General features: G+C 36.7%; 1 pseudogene across 1 annotated transcript; it reads right to left on the bottom strand.

Annotated features, from left to right (window-relative positions):
- Positions 1-8431: 8431 nt before the first annotated feature.
- Positions 8432-10598, bottom strand: LOC149175293 (uncharacterized; annotated as a pseudogene). Its single transcript, XR_016258543.1, has 2 exons — positions 8737-10598; positions 8432-8591 (listed from the first exon to the last, which is right to left on the bottom strand). The product of XR_016258543.1 is annotated as an uncharacterized LOC149175293 (transcript).
- Between the last annotated feature and the right edge of the window lie 943 nt (positions 10599-11541).

The following is an 11541-nucleotide window of genomic DNA, read 5'->3' as shown; positions in this document are numbered from 1 at the left end:
ATATGTTAACTTATTATTGTTATATGTTAGTTAACTTGATGATTAGGGTTATAGCATTAATATTTGATGTTATATGTATCATGCTAAATTGGATTGGCTTATGCAAATGGTTAGGCTTATGAAATTCAGGTATGAGTCGACTTATTTGTGACATCGTGTTGTACTAATCTAGATTGAACGTACATATGTGATTGTTATGCATGAACGACAGCTTCTAATGTGAATGTGTTTGTTAGTTACTGTTATGGATATCATGATCCTATTTGTGTTTGAAATCATGTGTTTTGAAGTTATATCGTACTAACTAGATTGATTGTGTTTGGAGAGAGTTGTGGTACCCAACAGGTGACATAAGGTCTGGATGAATCTCAATGCATGTATAAGGGTAGCTAAAGGCAAGTGTATGACAACAAAAAGGTAACGGAAAGAGTAAAGTAAATGGATTTGAGGTTTCAGATGCTTTGACTATGTTGGGAACTGTTGTTCTCAATATTATGCATGTTGTGCACGAATAAAGGAAGTTCTCTTAACCTTGGCCGTATGATATCTAGTAATTATGTTGTGATAATGATTGCTTTATGCTAATGTTTATATGCATATATGTATGTATGAATGTTATTATCTGACAAGGTCATCAGGGATCATTATTGTTTTATGTTGATGTTTAAATGTATACATATATGTATGTGTGTCATTGTCTAACAGGGTCACCAAGGATCATTCTTATGGAGGAATGATTATGTATGCAGGTGAATGGCATGAAGAGGTTCCTGGTTTATGAGGAATCTAGTGGGAAGAGTAGTCATGACAAATATATGAGGTCAATATCATGTGGATGAATTGATATTGTATGCTTGTATTATGCCTATGTTTACGTTATGACAGGTAACGTTGAATGATACATCAATGGAATGAAAACAACGTGTTTTGCGGCATGCTAGGATAAGGATGAATGGTGGAGAGACACTGTAAGTAAGATTGCTTGGTAGAGGCGGTATGGTTTTAGATGTGTAGTGTTATTGTTGTGTATATGTTATGCATGTGTATATTCAGTGATTGTACCTATGGTGATGTGTAATGTTATATATGTAATATTGTGTACATATGATGTTGTAGGCATGTTGTATATATGGTGGTGTGTATATTACATATGCAGTGTTGGGTATAGATGGTGTTATGTACATGTTGGATATGCGATGTTGTGTATATATCGTATTGTGTACATGTTGGATATGCAGTGTTGTGTACATGTGGTATTGTGTACGCATTGTACACATGGTGCTGTGTACATATGGCGCTATGTACATGTTGTATATGTAGTGCTATGTACATATGGTGTTGTGTGCATGACTGTACATGTGGTGTTGTCTGCAGGTCATGCATGTGGGGCTGTGTACATGTGGTGTTATGTACATGTCGTGCATGTGGTGTTGTGTATATGTGGTATTGTGTACACATTGTATAGGTGGTGCAATATACATATGAAGCTATGTACACATTGTGCAAGTGGTGTCATGTACATGTGATATTGTGTACACGTTGTGCAGGTGGTGTTGTGTACATATGGTACTATGTACATGTTGTACATATGGTACTGGTGTACAAGTGGTATTGTGCGCACGTCATACATGTTGTGTTTGCGGTCATGTGGTACTATGTATGTACATTGTGTAGTCGTGGTATCGTGACATGTATTAGTTGTGTTGTACTCTGTGTACGTATATCTATTGTGTTGTACATTGGGTGTAGGTGTATGTATTGTGTTGTGGTGAACACCGGATGTAGAAGTATGTATTGTGTTGTGTTGTACACTAGGTTTAGGTGTATGTGTTGTATGTCAGGTGTAGGTGCATGTATTGCATGGTTTTGTATGTCATGTATGGTTATATGTGTGTGATTTACACTGTGTATGTGCACATGATTGAGGAGAACACATTGGGTGTTTGTTCGGTGTCGAAACTAATCTGGAGTGCATACGGGATAAGGAAAAAGGTAGAAGATAAGGATTCACTAAAGGATAAGCATCAGTATTTTATTTCAGTTTTATTATGCATGTGATTTATGATTTTGGTATGTGATGATTACATGTGATCTATGATTCTGGTTTATGATGGTTACATGTGATTTATGATTTTGATCCATAATGGTTGTGTTTTGAGCTAACCTAATGTGATATGTCTATACATGATGATTTGGTCAAGGATGCTAGTTTGACTTGTTATGACAGGAAGTGAAGAGAATTGCAAGTGTACCTTATTGATGGGCCACCAAATAGGTATGATTTGAAGTTATTTCAATTTATTTTGAATCTAATGGAAATTATGTGTTTGGTACAAGAAAGCATGAAATGCCTCGTTGGGAGGTCGAAACTGACATCAAACATTAGCAACAACAACAAAAGAAATTAAAACAGGCAGCAATATGTTAGTAAATCATAATTCAAGAGGAGGGCCATTGTGGGACAAGAGCAGGGCCATTGTGGGACCTTCCGATGTGAGGAAACATTGCCAAGGGATTGAATTCCCGTGATTGGGGTGCCAGCGGAACTTGGAAGGTGTGTAACTACACGGAAGGGAGTGACCAGATTTCCCGAGGGGTTGTGTAACAGAGAAGGGGAGGTCGAAAATGGGTTTGTTTTGGTCATTATCACTTCCAGATGGAATCAGATGCACATTGGGAGTGCACCCTAGAACAATTAGCCAGTAATTGTTCATTGATAGGACAAGTGGCGCAAGATTGTAGCGCTGGACATTGGATGCAACTTTGACTTTGACAGTGGATTTTGGACTTCCTGGGAAGGAGGTGAATCTTGGTACTGCTTTTGAGGGTGGAGGTGTGAGCCTTTGGATTCCCTTGTTGATTGATACGGGAATCATATCATTTTATTTGTTGGTAGAGCAAATGTGTATATATATATATGTGTATATTATTGTAAATATTGTATCGAGCCGGTTCATAAAGCTCCATATACAGTATGGTTATTTGTTCGTTGAAGCAAATGTGTATAATTATATGTGGTTGTTATTGTAAATATCGTAATGAGCTATGTTATAAAGCTCTAGTAAACAATATGATTGTCATATCTTCAGCAATGATCATTGTAAATACTGCAACGAGCTGTGTTATAAAGCTCCATGGGCAGTATGTTTTTCTTTCAACAATCTTGTTGGTTGTAGGTGTCATTGAACACCGAGGACGGTGTTCCCCCAAGGGGGAGGGTTTTGTAGCAACCTTGGTCAAAATTCCATGTAAAAGTTAATAAAGGCAAAAATAATACCAAGGTCATGGGACACATACTCCAAGTTGAATGGTGGGAAAAACACCCTAGTAGTTGTCAGTTCGATTTATTATGGCTAAGGAAATTGGAATTAATTGAAACATTTATTTACGAAAATAATGAAAATTAGGAGAAAAGGAAGGTGAAAGGTCACAAGTTGCATGTGAAGAGAAAAATGAAGGAAAATAATGGAAAATGAAGAAAATAGAGGCCTCATTGATAAAAAGTCTTATGAGGATTAGTGGACAGGCTTAGTCAATGTAAGCTTTGGTTAGTTTAGTTTTGGAGCTCTCATTTTATTCTCTCTCTCATACTCTTGGACATTTAGAGTTTTCTTGGAGCACTCTTGGAGAGTGTGGCATAATTGGATGATTGGAGCAATAAGAAAAAGAAAGAGTAGGAAAGTGAAAGAGGACATCGATATCAATCGCTACAACAAGTTTTTCTTGCAGGTACCGAGTTGCATGTATGTTTTCCTCACTAGTTTTGGCATTCATGGCATATGCATGTGGTTTATTGGTCATGATATGTCATTGGCATGGATAATTACCTAGATTGACAGTGGATTTGCCTAGCCTTACCATTTCTAGGATAGCCATGGTGTTGTAAGTTCATTTCTTTGTTTTTGTAGTTGGTTCTCATTTTTCCTTTAGCTTGGGTTGAGTTACTAGTTCATGGAATTCTTGGTTGGACAAATGCTTTGGAAGCCTTGTAACAACTTGGGTTGAATTACTATTCTTGGAAGCCTTGGTTGGACAAATTCTCTAAAAGCCCTTGGGGGGGTTGACGTACTAGTCCTTGAAGCCCTGGTTGGACAAACGCTCTCGAAGCTCGATGACAGTTGTGGGTTCAATTACTAGTCCTGGAAGCCTTGGTTGGAACAAACGCTCTCGAGCCCTGGAAAGCTTGGGTAGAAACCAATCTGATGATGGTTTTTGATGTCTGACCATGAGTTGGAATCACTATTTGATGAGATGAGGTGGCTTGACCTTTGGAAGCCCTGATTTGGTTTTGATGGATTGTTCCATGAAATCCCACATTCATGCTTGAAATATGGCACCCTTGCCCATATCAAGGGAGTGTCTAGAGATTTGATGCACTAAAACTTCAGCTAGTCTTAGGGGTGGGTTACCTAAATGGTTAGGATGGATCATGGGTGTTGTTTTGTTGATGTGGAAGGTTTATGTTATGGGTTTTCATCAATTACACTTCCTTAAGGCCGCCTAAGAGGTTGAATCATTCTAGTGGCCTCTTGTCGCATATTTACCATAGTTGGTTGGTTACTTGGGTAAAAGTGGGATGAGGGTGTTACAAATACCCATGTTGTATAATTTCTATATTCTTCTTCATTGCTCTAGAAATCACATTGGAAGTTTGTTACTCATTTCTTCCTAACACGTTTGATTGAAATGTTGATCTTGAGCTAGAGGCTTGTGGAACTGAATTGGGTAATAATTGATTAACATATCTTCATGTCAACGACCCTAGGAACAAAACCCATGTTTTGCAATTTCTCATGGATTTATGTAGGTATGCATATCTTGGAGGTTGGTTACAAGGACTTCATAGGATTTACAAAATCTGAACTAAGGAAAACCATCATTGTAAAACCAACCAAAATCCTCCCTGATCCATTAAAAATAAATCAAATTAACAACAAATAATTATTGTAATCATTCGTAATCTTGTCACAGTATACTCATGAAGAAACATAGTAGGAAGGATAATGAACATGTGATGTGATGAGCTAAAATAATTGAAAATGGATGTTTTAAGTGGTGAAAGAGATGAGTAAATGGAAACTCAACATTTATTTAGTGGACTAACACATTGGCACTCCGTTTTTTGCAGGGTATATATGTGCATTGGTTGCCACAAAAGCTAAGGAATGGGGTGATGACTATTGGTTTTCATGTTGCATAGGGAGAGGGCCTCATCCTCGTCCACACCCCAACCTGTCAATAATACCACCCTACAATAGTTACAAGAGTTGGATCATGGAATTTGAACAAAAAATTTCTATAATCAATTCAAGTCATCATTAATAAAAAAGCTCACCAATGAATGATATTACCTTGAATTTCTCCTTTAATGATGGAGATTCACTCGTAGGTGGAGCACTCGACAGGACAACCATATCAAGATTTTTCAGATGGTTTATGGATGCAACCTCTATAGGTAGATGGGATTGAAAAGGTGGTGGAGACATGTGACAATCAAAACCTATGGGTTGTATTGGTGAAGAAATTTCCACAACTGAGGTAATATCAATCCCAAATATCAACGTGATTTGATGATACTAGTAGATAGTCAAGGGGAGAAAAATAAATGGTGGTGAATGATGTGAAGTGGAAAGAGCAAATAATTATGAAGGTGAACTTGCATACACATTCATAATATTTCAATTCATAAACCAAAATAGGATAATGAAATAAATATTTCAACAAAATCTAATTTTACACATGACACTTGAGAATGGGAACATATGTCCTCCCATCGTGGGCTTGGCTCATCCCCTAGGATTACTACAATCTATAAAAGCATTAAATGAACACTAAAATTATACTAAAAACTAAAAGAATCTATATTATTCACTTAAAACATATGAAATTTTTTGTGAAGGATTATTTTAATTCACTATACTTAGTTTTGCGGTACATTGCATGAACAAACAACATCAATTGTAGCATTGATGGTTGAACATACAAACCCACAACCCATTGTTAAATTGTAGCAAGAAAATGCTTCATTTGACTTGTACCTTAGTCAAATGGAGGAATTCAAATTTCCACTTCAACATGTTGAGTTGTCAGACATTTTGCAGGAGTGACATGGCTAAGTCACTTAGTTAAGTCGATTTTAGATTGTGGGCATGAAATAGAGTTGTACAGGAGTTGAATCTTAAGATCTAGCTACTAGTGGAGTTATATCTAGTGAAACTCAATTATCTGAGCTCTAGTCTAAAATAAAGACAATATGAGCTCCGTTGAGTAGTTGTAACTATTGTTAACTCGTCGATCTCTCAATTAACAAGTCATTTTACTAAATATATCCCTAGTCATAAATGCAATTCAAGTTGAGTAGTGGAGTGGAGGAAAAAGGCATAATTGTAAATCATTATTGTATACTAATGACTATATAGAGTTTGCATTAGTGAGTGTATAGAGTTTGCATTGAGAAGGTGATCCATTTCTCTTGGAATTTGTGCAAGGAAATATGAGCTTCCCTATTTTGTTAGAGCAAGAATTGCGCAATGAAAGAGGAGCAAGCAAGAGGCATAGTTTGCCTAAGTATTGAGCATAGCAAAATCAAGAAGAGGAGATCAATGTTGTAGTGCAGGTTGAGCTTCAAGGATTGAAATTATCATTGTAACAAATCATTGTTCTCATCCAATTTACTACAAACAGAAGAGAGGTTTTTCCCAATTAGGTTCTCAAGTAAAAACTATGTTCATTGTGATTGAATGACTGCATGTGTTTTTATTGTCAATTTTCCTTCCGCAAAATTTACTATAAAAAATTTGTGTTTGTTGTATCTGAATTCATTGAGTAGCAAGGAAGAACATGTTCAGGAAGAGATGTTGAAGAACTCTAGCATAGGCACATGGGACACCTACACCATGGATAAAATCCAATGTTTCATGATAAGTCCAAGCATCTAGACATTAGGTATCATCACTAGAGAGATTGTGTGCAGATGAAGATTAATATGTTATAGTGCATTCGTATAAAGGAATGTAGGATGTAGACATTTTGACAAAGGCTTTGTCAAGAGGCACGTTGAGTTCCACAGGAGCAGGATTGAGGTTGTTCATAACCCTTTTCTTGCTAAGAGGGAGTGTTAAATTGTAGCAAGAAAATGTTTCATTTGACTTGTACCTTAGTCATTTGGATTTCTTGGTTCTTGTTTTTGGGTTGGTTATTCTAATTCTTGGTTTCATGATGCAATGTTTAGGTTGTAATTGGGTACTTTATATTATACAATTTCCTTAAATACAATGATTGTGTTGAGGACATTATTTTGGCTATTTTTTACAATTTTAATCCAAATTTAAAAATAAAACCATTAAAATGCTTACCTAAACTCCAAAAAATTATGGAAGTAAGAATTTTGCTCAATTCTACCAAAAAATGTAATTTACTATCCCAATTTGGTAAATGGTGGGGTCATGGGTGCATAAATAAAATTTCTTATCAAGAATGTGTGCACATCCACGAGTCATGCTGGGTGGGGGCTTGTCCAGCATAAGCACTAAATAACAAAAGTATTTGTGTTCCTAAAAATGTGCATGCTTTGTGCAAGCACATGTTCCTTATGGCTCCATTGCCACTTTTAGGGCCATTGTATTCAAGTGCCCACCCTCATATGCCCCCATATCAATTAAGTGATTGACATGTTTGAAACTCCATTGCACATAAGAGAGATTTTACAAACAAAAAAAATAATAAACTTGATAAAAAGATGTCATTGTATTCAAGTGCCCACCCTCATATTCCCCCATATCAATTAAGTGATTAACATGTTGGAAACTCCATTGCACATAAGAGGGATTTTACAAACAAAAAAATAATAAACTTGATAAAAAGATGCCATTGTATTCAAGTGCCCACCCTCATATGCCCCCACATCAATTAAGTGATTGACATGTTTGAAACTCCTTTGCACATAAGAGAGATTTTACAAACAAAAAAAATAATAAACTTGATAAAAAGGTATTAATTTCTCATATTAATGTAATTTTCAGATTGATACCTGCTAATACATGTTAAAATAAAAAATATGATGATAATAGATAAAGAAAAAAATATCCTTAACCTAATTACAAAATAGTTTGGTTCAATCTTTTACTCGTGTGTATCATATATAATTAATTACTATTGGTACTTTTAATATCTCATCTTAGAAATCAATAAGAGTCTGAGAATGCGAAGTTTGTAACAAGGAAGTAAATAATTCAAATAGTTACTACCATCTTTTCATAAACTGAACTAAAATGATGCCACCTTTTCATATATTTTATTTTTTTGTATGCAGACCAAGAGAATGCTCAAATCAAATAAGAGATCATTCAGCACAATTTGATTTTAGACCTATTCCCCACTGCAAATAACAATGATCAAATGGTATGCAAATATGCAAATAACAATGATCAGAAGTTAACAAATCTAAAGATTGATATAATGTATATAATGTACGAAATGAATCACATCACATTCATTATGAAACTGATACATTGCCGGGCAGAGAGAAGCAAGGACAAATACTCCGCAAGTGCATGGCTCATAGTCCGCTACTGGATCTGACCTATTCCCCACTGCAAATAACAATGATCAGAAGGTATGCAAATATGCAAATAACAATGATCAGAAGTTAATAAATCTGAAGATTGATAATAACTAACCATAGTAATGGTAAGTAAATCAATACAGTATAGCTATGTGAAAATGTATATAATGTACCCAAGATTTGGAGCATTCATTGTGAAACTGATTGCCGGGCAGAGAGAAGCAAGGACAAATACTCCGCAATTGCCTGGCCTTCTTCTTCAACCTCGATGTCATAGTCTGCTACTAGATCTCCCCTCACGTTATTTACAATATCTTCTTCCATCTCCTTATCTCGCCCTTTCACTTGTCCTTCCAAGGTTGCACTTTGAGGCTGTCTTTCTTCCTCAGAAGCTGCAGAACCTACCTCTGCACGGCCCTGGCTAGAAGCACTCGAACCCGCGCCTGCGCCTACATTTTGGAGTTGTTGAAGAAGCCTGCCTATTGCTTCTTCCCTTGTACCTCCATGTAATAAGGCACTCGAACCAACGACTGCATTTTGGAGTTGATGAAGAAGCCTGCCTACTGCTTCTTCACTTGTACCTCCATGTAATAAGGCACTCGAACCTGCTGCGCCTGCATCTTGGAGTTGTTGAAGAAGCCTGCCTATTGCTTCTTCCCTTGTACCTCCATGTAATAAGGCTCTTGATATCATTTCTGCAATTTCCTCTTTTCTCCTGTTTCTTCTTCTGAGTCTGGACTCGAGACTAGCCTGTAGAGCAGAATTAGATGCAGGATTCGTTAACTCATCCAAAGTCTTTTCAAAATCATTCTCATTCCTACGGAGCGCTTCTGCTGCTAGAGTTCTCTCATACCCAATTGAAGCAAGTCCGGTCAGTTTCGTCATGTCTACAGCCTTTCCCAGTGGCGTCCTGCCATAAGATTTTTGCTCCCTCACCTCTCTGTAATGTTGTTTATTTTCCTCCTTTTTCTTTGCAATTCTTTCCCTTTCTTCGATGGCAAATTCTATTGCACGCCCAACATCTTGGCTACACATTATTAAAGCCCTTTTCGACTGTTTCATCTGAGACTTGAAACTGTCGATATTTGGCTTGCGCTGATGTTAGTGCCTTGTAAGACTCTTCCAATAATCCCATGTGGTAAGCCACAACACCTTCCAGAAGCTCCAGTCGCGTGTATGTTGCAGTTTCTGGACAAAACCCTAACCCTCCTTGTAGAACCCTAGCTCTCTCCATATTTGCACCATAGCAAAGTTGAAGCCGTTTGCGCGCCTCTTTCAACCGCATTCCAGCCATAGTCAAACAGGATATGTCACGCAGCATGAAATAACACCACACTGTGTCTATTTGCAGTAGCACTGCATTGACCACCCTCTCCATTACCTTTGGATCACAAATGGAGAGGGCCTCCTCTCCCATGCCAAGAACATCAAGCGCATCTCTATATTTTCCCATTTTAATCAGACGCCGCCCGTTTGAATGAAGCATCAAACCCGAAAACAGGGCCCTCTGATCTGTCTCAGAACCAATTTTCAATTTTTCTCCACTCGTCTCCAGTTCAATGAGAAAGTCATCCTCTGGAAAAGAGGAATTATCAGTATGTCTCTTGGCCATTGCATCTACTGCGGCTTTTATACGAGCAAGTCGATTTTGGGCATCGACCTCATCCTTTACAGCCTTTGCTTCATTCGCATCAACTTTACTTATCAGAATTCTTGAATTTGCCCTCAATCCCACCTCTCTGAGCTTTTCATTCGCTAATTCCTCTTTCAGAATTTTCCCGCCAGAGATAACCTTTAAATTCTGTGGTGAACACAGCGAAGTCTTGGCAAGCTCTGCTCTCAACATGCCTACACTCCACTCCAAATCCACCTCAATTACTCCCGACCATAACCCGCTCACCTTCAGCTTTGTAGTGCGAACGTTGCTGCCACTCGAACTCGAACCTGAGCCTTCCATGTTTACAAAACCAAAAGAATTTGAAATTAAGAGTACAGATTTGGACACAGTTAGCTCTGGCTGGCTTCAACCTGTGCAACTAATTAGCTCAAGTGTATGGTATGGAAGCGAAATGGAGAACTATTTATATACCTTACTCCGAGTAAACAGGTCCCATCTTTGACATGACCAGCTGGTCGGCTTGGTATAAACTTACATAGAATTTGGTATAAACTTACAATAATTCTATGGAGGTGGAAATAGCGCTCGCCATTCTTATTGTGTTAAAAAGTATGAATTTACTTTGTAACAAAGTCAACCGCTATCCTAAACTTCCAAACTGGCATCATCATTTTCAGGGTAGCCATTAGTTGATGAGATTGACTTTTAAAGGTGCAGTAAGTAGGTCCAACATCTCTTTTCCAATTTAATCCGAGGGAAACGAACTTAGACCAAGACTCTAATACCATAGAAAAGTTTGACCTCATTATCTAATTTTGGTTAATAAATTTCTAAACTGCTATATCATTTTGAGTGGGTGATTAGTCTCTTGTTTCTACGATTGTAGCTAGTCTACATGATTGGTTCTTAGAGAGGGTTTAGATATATCTCAAAAGTAATTTTAATCTTTTTGCTTATAGATTGAATTAAAAAAAGATTATAAAATTAAATTTAAACAAAATATTTAGAAAATATTTTGATAGTGAAATGAGAGATGATTTTGGGCATGAGGTATTTGATGAGCCATGGTATTGTAAGAAAGCCTATAATATCTATGGTAAATTGAGCGTGAATATACATAGATAAAAATATGGTTATATTGTTTATTTATTGTAAGCATTAAAGTTTTATATACTTATTAATTAAATTTAAATATGGTTACAAAATTATTATTTTAAATTATGAGTTAAAATGGATGTTAAGTTATAGCTCTTATATGTTATATATTTTAATGTGAATATCGTGGTTTTCTTTCTTCTAAAAAACTGTGGTTTTCTTTCTTCTAAAAAACTATTTATAATTTTATTAATAAAAACAAAAC

The sequence above is a fragment of the Pinus tabuliformis genome, chromosome 4_1 (genome assembly GCF_031772625.1).
Source record: "Pinus tabuliformis cultivar Carrire ecotype Pingquan chromosome 4_1, CPIR1, whole genome shotgun sequence".
In the NCBI taxonomy this organism is placed as follows: domain Eukaryota; kingdom Viridiplantae; phylum Streptophyta; class Pinopsida; order Pinales; family Pinaceae; genus Pinus; species Pinus tabuliformis.
Note: the sequence above shows the minus strand (reverse complement) of the source record. Positions and strands in the feature narration are given on the sequence as shown.